The sequence below is a fragment of the Dermacentor andersoni genome, chromosome 7 (assembly GCF_023375885.2).
Source record: "Dermacentor andersoni chromosome 7, qqDerAnde1_hic_scaffold, whole genome shotgun sequence".
In the NCBI taxonomy this organism is placed as follows: Eukaryota; Metazoa; Arthropoda; class Arachnida; order Ixodida; family Ixodidae; genus Dermacentor; species Dermacentor andersoni.
The window spans coordinates 20,516,067-20,534,444 of record NC_092820.1 but is presented as its reverse complement, the minus strand read 5'-3'; the positions used below and the strand labels follow the sequence as shown (position 1 = coordinate 20,534,444).

Genomic DNA, 18,378 nt, shown 5'->3' with positions numbered 1-18,378 from the left:
GCCAGCGTCCCGACGAGGCAACAAAGGACTTCATTGTGGAAATTCAGAAGAAGGCCTGCAGTTGCAACTTTGGCAAGGCACAGGACAGGATGCTACGAGACAGACTTATTTGTGGTCCACGTGATGCCGGCATTCGTCGGAAGCTTTAGGCAAGACCTTCACTGACGCTGAAAGAAGCCGAAGATATAGCTTTAGCAGCCGAGATGGCAGCCCTCATCGTTGATCATATGGAGAAGACACAGGATTATGGCAACGTCCATGCTGTGAGGAGCAAGGTGCAAGGTCAACCGTATTACCACAAGACTCATCCGAGCACTTCTTGTCCAAACGAGGACGTTGTTTGCCCGTGCTGCGGTAGCACTAAGCACAAGGCAGCAAAGTGCAAGTTTCGCCGGGCGGAGTATTTTCGCTGCCGACGTAAAGGGCACCTAGCTAAAATGTGTGTATGGAAACAAGGAGTGGCGCTTTGTGAAGAGCATTCTTCAGAGAGCGACGGCAACAAACTTTGTCTACTGAGTTTATACACTAAGTCGGTCAACTGGGTCAAGCCCGTGGTTCACACCCTCTGCTGGAGCGGAATTCCGCTGACAATGCAAGTGGACACCAGACCGCCTGTCTCCATCATTACATGGGAAACATACTGCAAGCATCGGCATGCCTGGCCTGCGCTCCGCGAGACGTCCTTGCAGTTGTCCTGCTTGGCAAGCTTCCCGTGAGGGGTCAGCTGAAGCTTCCGGTCTCATACACGGGAAAGACCCTAGATGCAACTCTAACCGTACTGCAATGCGTTGGCCTAAACTTGTACGGGCGCGATATCATCAGCGCATTTGAGTGTAGCGGAAGGCCCGTCCTCAGCATTCTCGGCGAGGAAACCTCCGGTGAGCAAAATGTCCCTGACAGTACTTTGGTTAGCGTGCTCTTAGAGGAGTTCGGCGATATGTTTACGCCCGGTCTAGGGCTAATTGATGGACCCGCAGTCCATTTGTGGTTGTGGGAAAATGCGATGCCGTGGTTCTGCAAAGCACGTTCTGTGCCATATGCAATGTGGGAGCAAGTGTCAAATGAAATAGACAGACTTGTTAAGCATAACATTCTCTCGCCTGTAGGCAGTGCAGACTGGGCCACGCCTCTGGTTCTCGTTATCAAAAAGAATGGTTCCATTCGGTTGTGTGGTGATTTTAAGGTGACCGCAAATGCTGAATGCGTCACGGAGCAGTACCCATTGCCAAAAATACGGGATATCTTCGCAAACCTAAACGGTGGTGAAGTATTCAGCACTATTGACTTGAAAGATGCTTACAGTCAGTTGCCGCTTGACGAGGAAATGAAGAAGATTTTGGTCGTGAACACTCCGAAAGGCCTGTTTTGCTTTAATAGGCTTCCTTTTGGTGTAGCCTCTGCTCCTGCGATTTTTCAGAGACGTATGGACGGCATGCTGCAAGGCATTCCGGGCATTCAAGTATATTTGGACGATGTGGTAGTCGTGGAGAAACGCGGCAACTGTGAGACGCTGCGTGACGTTTTCAGGCGTGACGTTTTCTTCTGAGCCTTTTCAGCCCCGACAAGCCCGTTTTCGACATGGCCGCTGCCCGGATTCAGCGTTGGTCCCTCTTGCTAAGCACCTAGAACTACAAAATTCAGTTCAAGCAAGGAAAGACGTTGATTCCTGCAGACACCCTCAGTCGTTTACCGGTGCGGCAGGAGCATAACACTAAGGCTGCAGAAGATGACGCTCCTGAGTATGTTCCTCTGACTGATCACCTCAACACCTGCCCTCTGTCGGTGAGTGACTTGGCTAAGATGACTGTTGACGAGAGCGACCTCGCGCAAGTTCGCAATTACATTCAGAATGGCTGGCCACGGCACTTGCAACCTGCTCAGGAGTCGTCACGCGAGTACGTGCACAGGAAAGACGAACTGACGTACAGCCATAGAATTGTGTACTGAGACCATCGAGCGGTTATTCCAACAAGTGTGCGGCAGTCAATACTGCGTATGCTGCATGATGCACATCAAGGGATAACGGCTACGAAGAACCTGGCATGTTCTGCTTTCTGGTACCCAGGGCTCGATCGGGACATTGAGAAGCTGGTCAACACGTGTCCAACATGCATAGAATGAGGCAGCATGCCTCCTGCCCGACAACCTGTGCCTTGGCCGGACACAGAGGAGCCATGGTCTAGGGTCCATGTCGATTTTGCAGGTCCTGTGGAAAGTAACATGTTGATTGTGGTTGATTCCTATACGAAATGGATCGAGGTTACCGCCATGAAGACCGCCAGTTCAGCAAAGACAACTGAAGCACTGCAGACTATGTTGAGCCAGTTCCGTTTGCCGAGGACCCTTGTGACGGACAATGGGCCACAGTTTACTAGCAAAGAGTTCAGGGCATTTATGACGTGCAATGGCATCGCTCATTTGCAAACAGCTCCCTACAAACCGCAGTCAAATAGCCTGGCGGAAAGAGCAGTACGGACTGTCAAACGAGGGTTAAACAAAAACACACGCGGCAGTTTGCAAGCTCAGCTGGACCACATTCTTTCGCATTATCGGGGCACTCCCTTGCCAAATAGGCAAACCCCAGCTTCCATGCTTCTCGGACATCAGCCACATTCTTTATTGCACAACGTCGTGTCACGACCTTTCCCTTCTGCAGGTGCGTGCAACAGTGGCCAACTGCTGTGCAATGACGTCGGGTTCAAGAACTACGGAGTGGGTGACAAATGGAAACCAGGCTAGGTAGAGTCCACCGAAGGCTCGCGAATGGCAACGGTAAAGACTACAGATGGGGAGCAACATCACTGCCACCTCGACCAGCTAAAGAGCAGGAGGACCAGCGTGGGAGGAGAAGCGGTGGAACCCGAGGCCCCCATGCAAGTACCAACGGTTAAAGGCAGCCAGAACACAGCGGCAGACTCGCAGTCTTAAGGACACGACAGTAGTCACAGTCAGGCTCAAGTAGGCCCCAACATTCGAACGCCGTCAGACGGGCGGGCCGAAGCCGAGGGTGCTACCAACGAGACACAAGTAACTGACTGCGCTGAAGTGACACTGTGCAGGTCGAAATGGAAGCACTGGCCCCCCGACCGCTTCAAGGGGGAAGAATTGCTATGAACCAGCATGCGCCGCTGACAGATGTTTATTTTGTTAGACTCACCGGCCACGCCTCTTGTGAATCGGTAGTAGCTGCGGTGACGTCACAAGATAAAGGCTATAAAAGCTACACTAACATTTAATAAAGCGTTCGTTCTTTGCCAACCGCTTCTCGAGTTACTTCACAAACGAGCCTTGTCCTCGAGTTCGGTTAAGAGCACATGCAAGCTGGTAATCGTCAATTCAGTTTCTTGCAAGGCTTCGGTTGCGGCAGCGATGACACGAGTAGCAGCACTTCGAATGACATTGTGCTGAAGTCATAGTCAGTCCATGATTGGTTGTGCAGATTGCAGTCTCCTTCACGGGTTTCACACCACCAAAATGTGAGGAACGAGGCGACTCCTTTATTGGAACCCCTTTTCCCTGGCCCATGGTTAACAAGCACTTCTTCTCCTGTTCACAACACTCACCTTTTTTACCTGTACATACGTTCCCAGAAAACAAGATTTTTTGGCATTGGCAATGGCAATGCGTTCAACGCTATTCTTTCTTTTTTTTCCCATTGCAGACGTGGCTGTGTAGAGGTTCCAAAGACCGCAAAGCTGTCTTATTCCCATGTATACCATTGTGCACCCCCACTGCGGATGTATTGCAGTAAATGGACTTCTGGGGCACCAGGTCACAGCAGGGTGTTCTCAACGAACTCCGCCACTTCGGCTCCGCTACCTTTCAGCAGAGCTTTCGTTTCAGCGAAGCAGGTAAGGTAGTCCGTCGCCACGACGATCCACTTATTTTCGGATGTTGACGTTGGAAAGGGTCCGAGCAAGTCCATCCTGGTCTGCTGGAATGGTCGACAAGGAGGTTCGATCGGCTGTAGTGATCCCGCTGGCCCTGTCGGCGGTGCCTTGCGTTGCTGACAGTCTCGGCATATCTTGATGTAATGGGTGACGTCGGGCGGTCAGGCATGGCCAGTAATACTTTTTCTGCATCCACGATAGCGTCCGGGAGAATCCGAGATGTCCAGCAGTTGGATTGTCATGTAGGGCTTGCAGTACTTCTGGACGCAGTGCTGAGAGAACAACAAGAAGGTAGTTGGCACAGACTGCTGAGAAGTTCTTCTTTATGAGTAGGTTGTTTTGAAGAGAGAACTGAGACAATCCTAGCTTAAATGTCCTAGGGACAACATCGGGGTTCCCTTCGAAATACTCGACGAGGCTTTTTAGCTCCAGGTCTGCTCGTTGTTGTTCAGCAAAGTCTTCGACGCTTATTATTCCAAGGAAGCCGTCGTCATCCTCGTGACTTTGCGGCGGCGAGTCAATAGTGACGCGTGATAGGCAATCAGCATCGGAGTGTTTTCGCCCAGACTTGTAGATTACAGTGATGCCATATTCTTGCAGTCTGAGGCTGCATCGCGCCAGCTGTCCTGAAGGGTCCTTTAAATTAGCTAGCCAACACAATGCGTGATGGTCGCTGACAACTTTGAATGGCCTGCCATATAGGTAAGGGTGGAATTTTGCTGTAGCCCAAATGATGGCGAGGCATTCCTTTTCAGTTGTAGAATAATTGCCTTCCACTTTTTATAGCGACCGGCTAGCGTAAGCTATCACCCATTTAAGTCCGTCTTACCCCTGGACTAGGATGGCACCGAGGCCTAGGCTACTGGCATCAGTGTGGATTTTGGCATCGGCGTCCTCATCAAAGTGCGTAAGTACCGGCGGAAACTGCATGCATTGTTTGAGTTACTGAAATGCATCGGCCTGCGGCGTTTCCCACTTGAACTCGACATCACATTTGGTTACATGTGTTAGTGGCTCAGCGATGCATGAAAAGTCCTTGACAAACCGCCTTTAGTAGGCACACATGCCAAGGAATCTATGCACTGCCTTCTTGTCAATGGGCTGTGGGAACTTTGCAATGGCAGCTGTCTTCTGTGGGTCGGGGCACACTCCAGATTTGCTCATGACGTGGCCGAGGAACAGAAGCGCATCGTAAGCAAAGCGTCACTTTTCTGGCTTCAGAGTGAGCCCTGATGACTTGATGGCCTCTAGTACTGCTGCAAGCCGCCTAAGGTGATCGTCAAAATTTCCAACAAAGACGACAACATCATCCAAGTAAACAAGACAGGTCTGCCACTTCAATCCTGCTAAAACTGTGTCCATCATGCACTGGAATGTTGCAGGCGCCGAGCACAGTCCAAATGGAACAACCTTCAACTCATGAGGCCGTCTGGGGTGATGAAGGCTGTCTTTTTGCGACCACTTTCATTGACTTCTATTTGCCAGTAGCCAGACTTGAGGTCCATTGATGAGAAGTATTTAGCTTTGCAGGGCTGATCCAATGCATCGTCTATCCGTGGGAGGGGGTATACGTCCTTCTTCGTTATCTTGTTCAGTCGAGGATAATCGACACAGAAACGTAGAGTTCCATACTTTATCTTCAACAAGACTACAGGAGATGCTCACAGGCTTTTCAACGGCTGGATGATGTCGTCACGCAGTGTTTCGTCAACTTCTTGCCTTATAGCTTCACGTTCTCATGTCAAAACTCAGTAAAGGCTCTGACGGAGAGGTCGAGCACACTCTTCGGACATTATGCAATGCTTTGCAACTGGTGTTTTTCGAATCATTGATGACGTAGAAAAGTAGTCTTTGTATCATCGAAGTAGACTTCTGAGCTGTTGTTGCTTAATCGTGGGGAGGCTTGGATTTATGTCGAAGTCTGGTTGGGGAACTATGCTCGTCAGGGTAAATGCGGCAGAATCTGAGAGGGCAAACGCATGGCTGGTTCCTTCAATTTCCTCTGTGTATGCAATCATCGTGCCCTTGTTGACATGCTTGAAGTCCTGGCTGAATTTGGTCAGCATCCCTTTTGCTTTTCCTCCATGCAGTTGTGCGATCCCACTTGTGATGCAAATTTCACGATGGAGCAGTAGACGTTGAATACCCTCGATGATGCCTTGTATGTCTGCAGGTGCTTCGGTGCTGACGAAAATAACAATGCTGGAGCGAGGCGGGATGCTCACTTGATCTTCGAGCACACTCAATGCGTGGTGACTACTGTAGTATAGTGTCGCCCCCTGTCAGATCTCTGTGTTATCGTACATGTATGTTTTGTAGTTGTTTAGCTAGATGGCGCATCCCCCTTCTGTCATGTGACGAGCTGGTACCAGTCAGGAGGTGTCATCTGGCATGTGAAGTCCTTTTTAATAATAAAATGCCGCGGGTCGGCTGAGCCTTCGTTCCGGTTTTCATCGGGAGCAGTTAGCTCCGAGTCTCCTTCACTGTGTCGGCGTTCGCAGCGCGTTCGCTGGGCGTGGGCCCCCACTTGCCTGCCGCTGCCGACACAACATCTTTTGGCGACGAGGATGGGATTCCTGCAGCGGTTCCGACCGAAGCCCTGCGAAACCAACGAGCTTCGTAAGTGAAGCGACCCTTCCCGTGTCCGCACGGCAAGCAAACGCCGCCAACGCACTTGGCGTCACGAGGCTTCCGAGCCTAGGCCTTCTCGCCCCTTTGTTCTTCCTTGCCCCATTCCTGCTGCGAGCTCCGGCTTGTTTTCTGCACTGTGTCCTGCACGCTACCGGGCATGGAGTCTTTTACGGCGAACCTTCCCGTTTTTCTGGAATTGCCCGGGCCACCGTTAATTCCATGCTATCGTTGGAAAAAAATGTTTCAGGCCCACCTCGAAGCGGCCGGCGGTGGTGACTGGACGGACGCGCGACGAGCGTCCGCGCTCGTCAGTGCTCTCGGGTGTGAGGGACAACGGAAGTACTTTGCAGACGAGGAGCAGGAAGCAGCAAGGCAGTTAACCGGCGCAGCATCAGTGTCAAGTGAAGCAGCAAGGCAGTCGACCGGCGCAGCGTCATCGTCAAGTGATGCTGTCCCGCCAGCGTCAGAGTTCCAGAAATTCTTGCAGCGGCTTGACCGGCTGTTCGCCGCGTCAACAAATGTTCTGGCGGAGAGGCACGAATTCACCAGTCGAAGGCAGTTCGAGGGAGAAGGATTCCTGGAATTCGTGACCGCATTGAAGGAGAAGGTGGTACAGTGCAACTTTGGCACAACCTACAACGAGCGCGTCCGAGACCAAATAATACATGGCGTAGCGAACGTCAGCGTTCGCGAAAAGTTGCTGGCTCATGGCGAAACCCTGTCCCTGGACAAGGCAGAAGAAATTGGACGCTCGTTAGAAGCCTTGCATCGAGCGAACCGCGCGTTCGGCTCCGAAAATGTAAGAAGAATCAAGGCATCTCAACTTGGCGTTCCGTCAACGGGCCAAGATGGCCGACTTCTTCCGGGGAGCCGCCAAGACGGCCGACGTAGTCCGGGAGGCCATGAAGACGACCGACTTCTTCAGAGAAGCCGCCAAGACGACCGACTTCTTCCGAGAAGCCGCCAAGACGACCGACTTCTTCCGAGAGGCCGCCAAGAGGGCCGACTTCTTCCGAGAGGCCGCCAAGAGGGCCGACTTCTTCCGAGAGGCCGCCAAGAGGGCCAACTTTTTCCGAGAAGCCGCCAAGAGGGCCGACATTTCGCACATGGCTCCTCCGGGAACCATGGTGCATGCGATCGGTGTGGCAGCACGAAACATATTGCAACGTATAGGAATTGTCCAGCAAGGAACCGGCGGTGCAACGCCTGCCACACGTTGGGCCATTTTGCATCAGTGTGCCGAAAAACCCGTACTGTTCAGCACGTCTCTTCCGCAGAGACGTGGTCTTTGTGAACTTCCGCAAGACAGCCATCCGCGTCTGTCTTCACGGTGAGCACTTTGGAAACTAAAAATGATTTACAAGTTCCGATCGTAGTGAACGGCGTCTCCATGCGACTGCCGGTGGATACGGGAGCGTCTGTCTCATTGATGACGGCCGAAGATTTTGGAAAGCACTTTGGTCGACAGCACAGACTGTCACAAACAGTGGACTTGAAAAATTTCTCCAAGCAATGCATCGACATTCAAGGCCTGTTTCAAGCCACTGTCCAGTTTTTCCAAAAGTCATGCTCCGTCACGTTCCACGTAACGACTACAGGAACATCACTGCTGGGTTTAGACGCCATCCAACGCTTGGGCATACAGATCGACGGTACATCGCTGACATGTCGTCTACCATCGCTTCCTTCAGCACAGAGCCCCACAGGTGTGCCTCCGGGTTTTGATCACCTTTCCAGTGACGAGTTGGGCCTCGTCAACAACTTTGTGCACCGAATTCATCGGCAGCAAGATGCGAAACCAGTATCTTCAAAGTTGCACCGACTACCCCTGGCCCTCCGTGACCAGGTCACACATGAATTGCAACGTCTTGAGGACTGCGACGTCATCGAACGCGTCGAGGCTACTGAGTGGGTGTCTCCACTCGTGGTGGTGCGCAAGAAGGATGGAACCATGCGGCTCTGTGTAGATCTACGAGAACAGGACAGTCTTGTGTCTCAAGTTCAAGAAAGGGTCTTGCAGAAACAGTGGCAGACTAAACAGTACGTAGACAAACGTAGAGGTGCTCAGGCAACTCGTATCAAGGTGGGAGACACCGTCAGAATTAGATTTAACAGGAAAGAAATTTTTAAGTCCAGTAAACCTCGTAAAGTCAAGGCCCAGATAGGACCATCTATTTTTGTACTCAGTGATGGGAAGACGTGGCATGTGTCTAAGTTAACCATAGTGATGAAGGATCCAGCAGGTAGTACATTGTGTACAAGTGATAGAAACTTTTTGTACTCATATTCAAACTTGGATAGTCATTCCGATGACTTGTCTGTAGTGACAGCGTCTTCTCATAGTCATAAGCTTCAGTTAAGTTGTGCGTCTGACTGTATCACTTCCGAGTCTACACAGTCAGCAGTCGTCTCCGATTCCGTTGGGGAATTGGTAGCCTACCAGGACTTGTTGGGACGTCGAGAGGAGCTTCCGGGGCAACCCTCTCCAGCTTTGAGCGACAACCACATTCAGTTTTCCAACCAGGGGGAGGGAAATAGTAGTGGGACGACTAGGTCTTCAAAGTCGACCAATATGCGTCACAACCCCCAAAGTTCTTCTGCGGTACGCACGCGTCCTCAGCGTGACAGAAAACGGCCTCCGTGGCTCGATGATTATGTCTCTTGAATCTAGAGCGTATTGCCATCTCCGAAATGCCACGGCTAGGGGCCTCGCTGTGACATTTAGGAGACAGTTCAGTTTTCGTTCACACAGGTATAAAATGTGTTCCTTGTTGCGGTGCAGTGAGTCTTGTGCCGTGTTCCTTGTCAGACTTTGTTTGAGTGACTGCCTGTGTTTTGGTGCCCAAGACTGGTGCGCGTGTATGTGAACTTGGGCGGGAACAAACTGAATTTGTTGTGGACTTAAGTGCGTGCTTTGTGTGCGACTGGTGCGCGTGTGTGAACGTGGGGGGGAACGAACTGAAATTGCCTTTGCACTTAAGTGCGCATCTTGTGTGTGCGTTTCACTGTATGCTTGCTTTGTTTCCAGGGGGGGATGATGTAGTATAGTGTCGCCCCCTGTCAGATCTCTGTGTTATCGTACACGTATGTTTTGTAGTTGTTTAGCTAGATGGCGCACCCCCCCTCTGTCATGTGACGAGCTGGTACCAATCAGGAGGTGTCATCTGGCATGTGAAGTCCTTTTTAATAATAAACGGCCGCGGGTCGGCTGAGTCTTCGTTCCGGTTTTCATCGAGAGCAGTTAGCTCCGAGTCTCTTTCACTGCGTCGGCATTCGCCGCGCGTTCGCTGGGCGTGGGCCCCCCCTTGCCTGCCGCTGCCGACACAACAACTACAACAGCTCTCCAGCAGTATCTCTTGATCTTCCAACAGCGTCATTGACTTCTGTTATAGCATGACGTCGCATAGCACTGCGCAGACAGTACGCCCATTCCTTTTGTATGGATTACGTGATCCCTTGTCTATATATGTGCACTGTCAAATAAACGGTCATCCTTTTGCTTGTTGGAATACTGCCTGTCCCCTTTATTGCACTGGCGACAAAGATGGTATGTGCCCGTTTCCGCTAGCTCAGTACGGAAGCGGTATCATAGACGATCGGCGGTCAACAGCTACGGAAAGGAAAGCGGCGGCAGCCATGGCCCGGAATGGATGAAATCATCAGTACCACAGCAACGAGTCAACGCAGTCATCGGGAGAGCGAACCGATAAGTATACAGTGCTGGTGGTGGTGGTGGTGGCAAAATTTATACAGCCAATTCACTGGAAATGACACGACTAGGGAAGCTGGACAAGTACGACAAGAAGGATCAGAATTTCGAATCCTATTTAGAACGCTTTGAGAACTTCGTCACAGCAAACAATATCAAAGAGGAAAAGAAGCTGGCTGTATTCTTGAGCGTGATAGGACCACGAACGCATGAGGTGCTCTGAATTTTGGTAGTACCCGCCGTTCCTGGGGACAAATTTTTTGAAAAGGTGACAGTGCTGTTGAAGAAGCACTATAGCCCAAGCTGTTCGGTCATCGCCGAACGTTGCAAATTTAACAGGCAAGCACAAGAAGAACAAGAAAGCGTCCAGGACTTCCTAGCAGCCTTAAAGCATTTAGCAAGGAAGTGCAATTTCGGTCTGTTCCAGCAAGACACCCAGCAGGACAGATTAGTGGCAGGCATAAGACGTGAAGAAACACAACTCGCCTTGTTCGATGAAGAAAATTTAACGTTTGAAAAGGCGTGCTAGATAGCCTTGGACCGGGAGCAGGCTGTGTGACAAACAGCGTTACTGCATGCAGAAGGCAAGGAAGCGGTGCTGCATGCCATGGCGATAAGAGGGCAGGGAACTGAAAAGAAATGGAAGCTTTGAAGTTCAAGGACGTCAAGCGAGTCTGCAAAAGATGTGGCAAGGCGCATGCCGCTAGTGTTTGCTGGTATAAGAATGTCCAGTGTCACAGCTGTTCACAAATTTGCGATGTACAGAAGATGTGTACCAGTAAGCGCACAGAAGTAAAGACTGCGAATATGGTGGACTGCTCTGATAGTGACTCTGAATTAGAGGTGTACCATGTTATTAAGACAATCCGTTCTGGATATGAAGTGCAAGTAAACGTAGAAGGGAAAGACATCTGCATGCCGATGGATATGGGAGCTGCTGTAACCCTAATTCCTGAGAGTGTTAGGCTCAACGCATTTCCTCATGTCAAGTGCGAGCCATCGCGAGTCACCCTAAGAACATACACTGGGGAACTCGTTCCAGTGAAGGGGCAATGCAACGTTTTCATTACGACTGGAAATCAATCTTTGCGACTGCCAGTTATCATTATCAAAGATTCCAGCAAACAGCTCCCACTGCTGATAGGGCGAAAATGGCTCGAGAGGCTAGGGCTTGACTGGAAAAGTGCATTGTCTGTAAATGTAAGCGACGCTAGCAAAGCGGTAGCAGTGAAACAAAAGTTCCCAGGGGTGTTTCCTAAGCAACACGGAGTAGTAAAGAACTACCAAGCAAGGATAGTTCTAAATCAGACTGTACGCCAGTCTTTACCAAGGCCAGAAACGTTCCATATGCACTACGAGATAACATAGAAAAGGAGCTGGAAAAGCTACAAAAAAGTGGAGTTATACGCCACGTGAATTAAAGCGATTGGGCAATGCCAGTGGTTGTGATTCAGAAGAAAGATGGCTCACTGAGATTGTGCGGGGACTACAAAGTGACAATTAGTCCAGTGCTAAAGACCGACCACTACCCATTGCCTTGACCGGAAGACTTGCACTCTGCAATAGCGGGTGGCAAGGTGTTTTGTGTGTTGGATCTTTCAGCCGCGTATAAGCAGATTCCGCTTACTACCGACTCCTGACCAGTGCTAACCATTAATACACACATGGGACTTTTCGAGTTCCAGCGCTTACCGTTTGGTGTAGCCAGCATACCAGCCATTTTTCAGTCATTCATGGATGAGGTGCTCAAGGGCATACCGCACGTGGGATGTTACATAGATGACGTCATTGTGTCGGGAAGAAACTTCACCGACTGCCAAAAGAGGTTGGAACTAGTCCTGTGGCCGCTTAATGATTACAACATGACTCTGAAAGAAGAAAAGTGTAGCATTTTTTCAGAACACCGTGACCTATCTAGGTCACACTGTGTGCAGTGACGGTATCTATACCACAGAAGAAAAGTTGAAGGCAGTCAAGGAAGCGCCAAAGCCCACTTGCCAAACGGAGCTAAAGGCTTATATAGGCATGTTAAACTTTTCTGCAAAGTTTTTCAGCAACGTTGCCTGTGTGGCAGAATCATTGTATCGTCTGTTGCGCAAGGACGAAAACTGGTCGTAGACACAGGAGTGTAGCGAAGCTTTTGCTGCTACGAAGCAGTTGCTTGTCAACAGTACTGTGCTCACTTTTTACGACGTTGAGAAACCAATTGCTCTTTCATGTGATGCTTCGTCGTATGGGTTGGGTCTTGTTCTTTTTCATGAGCCCGCAGAGGGACAAGAGAGGCCAGTGACGTTTGCGTCAAGAACACTTACATCAGCTGAGAAGAACTATGCTCAGGGTGAGCAGGAAACATTAGCACTGATGTTTGGGTTAAAAAATTTCACCGTTACTTGTATGGAAGAGAGTTCACTCTTTACACAGATCATCAGCCACTACTCGGAATATTAGGCCAAGAGAAATATGTGCCTGCACTTGCTGCAGCTCAAATGCAAAGATGGGCAATTACGTTGGCAGTGTACAGGTATAAACTAAGATATCGGAAAGGAAGGAACATTGAAGTGGCTGATGCTCTGTCCAGGCTACCACGCCTATTGTGGCAGCCGACGAGTCTTCCGAGTGTCTCTTGCATTTTGACAGTATGCCACTAAAATCGGATGACGTGGCTAAAGCTACCAGACGTGATCCCACCTCGTCTCACATGACGAACTTCATTCTAAATGGCTGGCCTTCGCAGAGCTACGAAGAGTTGAGACTATTTTATTCACGTCGCGATGAGCTATCAGTAGAGCAAGAATGCATAACATAGGGATCAAGGGTGATCATACCTGATAAGCTTCGGCTAATGGTCTTGCATCAATTGCATGAAGACCACTTGGGAGCTAGCCGCATGAAATCGCTAGCAAGAAGCTTTGTGTGGTGGCTGGGTCTCGACCTTTCAATTGAGAGCTACGTTCGACAGTGTTGGGTGAGTCAGGCCGGTCAGAACACGGCTTCACCGGTTACCTTGCAGCCGTGGCATTATCCCACAAAATCCTGGCAAGGCATGCACGTCGACTATGTTGTAAAAGGCTGCCAGGTATTGTTAGACCTCGTCGACGTGTTCTCGAAATGGATCGAGGTCTGGCCTGTGTCATCCACTACTGCTAACAAAACAATTCAAAAGTTACGTTGTGTGTTTGCCGCTTACAAAATACCAGAGGTACTGGTGAGTGATAATGGACCACAATTCACTTTTGAAGAGTTCTCAACGTTCTTGAGTGTGAACAGTGTGAGGCATGTTAAGATGCCACCGTATTATGCAGCTTCTAATGGAGTGGCTGAGCGTTTAGTGTAGACAACCAAACAAGCCCTGTTGAAGCAGGTCTTACATGATGAACTTAGCTACAAGAAGCATTCCTTCCTGAAATGTTTGGACAGCTATTTATGAGCTATCGAAACACTCCACACAGTACCACTGGCCAGACCCCAGCAGAATTGTTTTTGAAAAGACAGCCACAGGTGAAGCTCCCCTTGCTAAAACCAGATTTTATGCGCTCCATGCAGGAGCAGCAACAGCGCATGAAAGAACACAATAATGTGTCGCATGGGGTTCCTTGATATTTTGCTGTGGGGGGCGCTGTGTGGGTGAAAACTGTGCAAGGTGAAAGAGTGTCATGGGACGATGGTGTCGTGACGCAGATTGTTAGTCCCGTTACCAATCTAGTGAAAGTATCGCAGGTGATGCGGTGCGATTTACGCGTGCGGACCACATCAGAGTCCGCTACGCAAGCTCGGGTTCCTCAAGCTTCCCGCCAGTACAAACTGCTCCTACAGCCTCGGAAGACACAGCTCCTATGTCTGTTCCAATGTCTAGTGGGCCAGTCGCCATGCCACCTCTCGCAGTTCCAGGTGCGACAGAGTCTGCAAATCATCAGCTTCTAGTGTCTGAATCGCCCATTACAGGAACAGCTGCCCCCGGCTCTTCGAACCAGCCAGACCCTGCATCTACAGCTGAGCTGCAAATTCTTCGTCGTAGTGCACGTGTGCGACATCCCCGAAACAGATACCAACCCAGTGACTTTCGGAATTATTCTAAGGGGGAAAAAGTGTTATAGCGTGACGTCGCATAGCACTGCGCAGCCAGTGCACGCATTCCTTTTGTACGGATCACGCGATCCCTTGTCTACATAAGTGCACTGTCAAATAAACGATCATCCTTTTGCTTGTTGGAATGCTGCCTGTTCGCTTTATTGCACTTTCCATTTATTGATTTGGTGACTACAACAGCTCTCTGGCAGTATCTCTTGATCTTTCGACAGCGTCATTGACTTCAACTTAAAGGGACACTAAAGGTTACTATGAAGTCAAGTTAAAGTGATAAAGCAATGCCCTAGAACGTCTCAGGCGTCAATATAATCGTGAACAGAGCTTTAGTAACCGAGAAATTGAGGTAAATGCATGACACGATTTGAGACTCCCCAGCGACATTCTGGCACTAGCCCCATGACAAAGGCACTCCTCATCGTAATTTATGTCACTAGAACTCAACTACTCGTATTAAAAAGATCATTTCATTAGATTATAAGACGGAAGAAAATGCTACTTGTTTACTTCTATTCGATTCTAAGAAATAATAACGTTTTGACATTACCCTTGAGTAGCATGGGTGATCGAAAGGTTTCGTTTTCGCTCGACTCTGCGCGCTCCACTCTGCGCTGTGCGCGCTTTGGACTTACAGTTGTTTCGTTATCGCGTCGTGCTGCGCTGGTTCTGCTGGCTCGCAAAACTTGCATTTAGAACAAGCAGCAAGAATGCCATGTCCATGCGATGTCGTGGGATGCGCGAACGGTCCGCGGAACTTGGCCAAGGGCAGTTGCAGTGGCGAATCTAACGTTACTTATCACTGTGTGCCAACGAGTGAACCTCTCCGTTCGAAGTGGTTAAGTGCCGTACCTCTGCCACAGTGCGTTGGCAAAGAGCCGAAAAATCACATAGTGTGTTCGCTGCACTTCGTCTGGAGGATTACGAGTTCAACACCGACTTACTGAAGTCGTGCGGAGTGCCTTTCAAAGCACGCTGGCGTCGTAGTAGTACAGAACGACGCCGGGAGCGCGAGCACTCAGCAGCAGGTCACGTTCATCAGTGCTTAAATCGCTGAAGTCGAGCCTAGCATCGCGAGCCAATGTGTCGTCAGGGTCAACCATTGCAACGAGCATCGAAGTTGGCGTCATAAAATAAAGTACCAGCTTATTGTCGTGCGCTTCCCCTTCCGCTGCCACCATAGTTCCGCTTTCACACTTCTGTTGGCTCTGTCTTGGCTCTGTTTCTGGTTGTATGTTTGCGCTTTGCGCAGAAAAGCCGTAGCGCTGTCTGCAGGCGCCGTTTTACTCACCGGCGGCGAAACGCCACTATGAGACCGTGACGTCACCCCTCCTCGATAGGAGGGCGGGCAATTTGAACTGCACTAGAGATACACGGACACTTCAGAACACGTTTTCTCTTAAAATAAGTCTCTTCTTCGCATGAAACAAGCATTTCTAGGTTTCTGGGATGCTATTGCAAAGGTCAACGCTGACTTAATATTAACCTTTAGTGTCCCTTCAAGGTCAATGACTGCGCGGTATTGGTTCAGGAAGTCCATGGCGAGAATGACGTCTCGTGAACACTTTTGGAGGATAATGAAGGTGGCAGGGTAGGTCTGGTCATGAACCGCAATCCTTGCGTGGGGATTCCAGTCGGCGTTATTAGGTGTCTTCCAGCTGTCCGGATTTGAGGGCCATCCCACGCAGTGTCAACTATCTTCAACTGGGTGGCAATGGGTCCACTCATCACAGAGTAGTCGGCTCGTGTGTCTACTAAGGCAGTGACTGCGTGGCCGTCGGCGTGTCGTTGTTGTGTCACCGAGATAGTGTCTTCGGGTTCTTCGGCGGCGGCGGAGGATCTTCGTCCGCTTGACAAACAGCAACCGCACCTCCATCGGTTGCTGCCAAGTTTCCCGGATGTGGGCGGACGGACAGGCCCCGAGCTGGGCCAGTGTATGGTCGGCGCTGCGGTGACAGGTAGCGGCCTGGTGACGGCAAATCAGACAGTCGTCAAGGACTCCACGGAATAGCGGTGAGGTAGCTGGCGATGTCAGGTGGGAGCTCCCCAAGCTGTGGACGCAGCGCGTTGACAGCGAACGCTCTCAGTCCCAATTCGCGGTATGGGCATTGGCGGTACACATGGCCGGCTTCTCCGCAGTGATAGCAAAGCAGGTGGTGGTCGGGGGCTCGCCAAATGTCCGTCTTCCTCACATAGCTGCGCTGGCGGTGGCGGCGGTGGACGGATGAATTACGACGCTGCAGGGCCCTGGTGCAGGCGCGGAGGTGGATAGTGCTGGCAGGCGACAGTGGCATATGTCACCACTTCTAGCTGGGGTTGTGGCGATTGGGGCTGCAACTGAAGAACTCCAAGTGATCAATGTAAATCATCCTCGACAATGTCAGTGACCGAGGCCACCTGGGGTTGCGACGAAAGCAAGATCTTGCGCAGTTCTTTGCACACAATGGCCCTGATGGTCTCATGAAGGTCGTCGGAACCCAGTGCTTGGATGGCATGATGCGGGGTGAGCACTTGGCGGTTATATTGCCTAGTGCGCATATCCAGAGTTTTATAAATCGTCGTTGCCTCTGTAGAAAACTCAGCTACGGTTTTCAGTGGGTTGTGGATCAGTCCGACGAAAAGTTCTTGCTTGACACCCCACATCAGGAAGTCAACTTTTTTTCTCCTTCGACAATTCCGGGTCGGCATGCCAATAAAGACGGGCCATCTCCTCCATGAAGATTGCGATGATGTCATTGGGCAGCTGTAATCGGGTTTCTGGTAGAGCTTGGGCACACTCTTTGCGCACGATGCTTGTGAATGTCTGCAAGGAAGACGCTTCGAAACAGGTCCCAGGTCGTTAAGGTGGCTTCTCGATTCTCGAACCACATCCTGGCAGTGTCTTCCAATGCGAAATAGACATGTTACAGCTTGTCGTTACTGTTCCAGCTGTTAAACATAGCAACCCTCTCATACGTCCCCAGCCAGCTTTCCGGGTCCTCGAATGTTGAACCACGGAACGTCAGTGACGTCCTAGGCTGCTGCAGCATGATAGGTGTTGGCAACACTGGGGCTGTCATAGTAGCTGCTGTCGTGGCTGTGCAGTTCCTGGTCTTCTCAGGCAAAAGTCCATGCTCCGGGCATAGTCTTTGCAGCCTGCGGCTAACTCGCTGGTCTGTGGCGACGTTGGTATTGCTTTTGTGGCTCGGGCTTGGATCACGGCTTTGTGGGGGCGTTCGGTACATGAACGCACTAGCACCTCCACCAGATGTCACGTAGTAGTGCGATGAATAACCCAGCTGTAAAACTGTGAATGGCATAACTAACTTTTTATAGGGGGAACTTGTGCCCACAAAAGCAAGTTACACTCAAAGCACAGCAATAGCAACGAACACAGTTGGCAATCGTCGAAATCTGATCTGCCGGTTAGGTGTGTCGTGTTTACACACAAGCCATCTGATGTTCCAGAGTAATCGCTGGTGCCTGCGTGTCTTCCAGAAAGTTCTACACCATTCACGTCGTGCATGCATGCAATCAGATTACACAAGGTTCGGTGACAACAGACAGCAGATAGAACCATGGATAACATTCCAGAAACTTCCAATACATGTAGGCATGTCCCGCGCTGAGTGATAACATTTGTTAGATGGTGAAAAGCACTTACTTGAAAAAGATAAACGTGTCCACATGTCCATATATATATATATATATATATATATATATATATATATATATATATATATATCCTAAGAGGACAACAAACATTGACACCAAGGACAACATAAGGGAAATTACTTGTACTTACTAAATGAATTAAAGTAATGATAAATTAATGAAAATGAAAGTTGATTGTGAAAGGGAAAGGTTTGTGAGTGGTGATGCTGGCTAACACTCCCAGGGTTCTACTGTAGTAGGAAACATAAGTACCCAGGAAAGTGGATGGGAAAACGGTGCGGCGGTAGCTCAATTGGTAGAGCATTGCACACGTAATGCGAAGACGTGGGATCATTCCCCACCTGCGGCAAGTTGTTTTTTCATCCACATTCATTTCCATTATTTGTCATTTATTTAATTAATTTAGTAAGTACA

General features: G+C 50.0%; 1 protein-coding gene and 1 pseudogene across 3 annotated transcripts in view; one reads left to right on the top strand and one right to left on the bottom strand.

Moving 5' to 3' along the window:
* LOC126535661 (nuclear exosome regulator NRDE2) overlaps positions 1-18,378 on the bottom strand; it is a 331,490-nt gene that overhangs the window by 144,398 nt on the left and 168,714 nt on the right. The window lies entirely within an intron of this gene.
* LOC140219446 (uncharacterized) lies at positions 10,289-11,734 on the top strand (annotated as a pseudogene).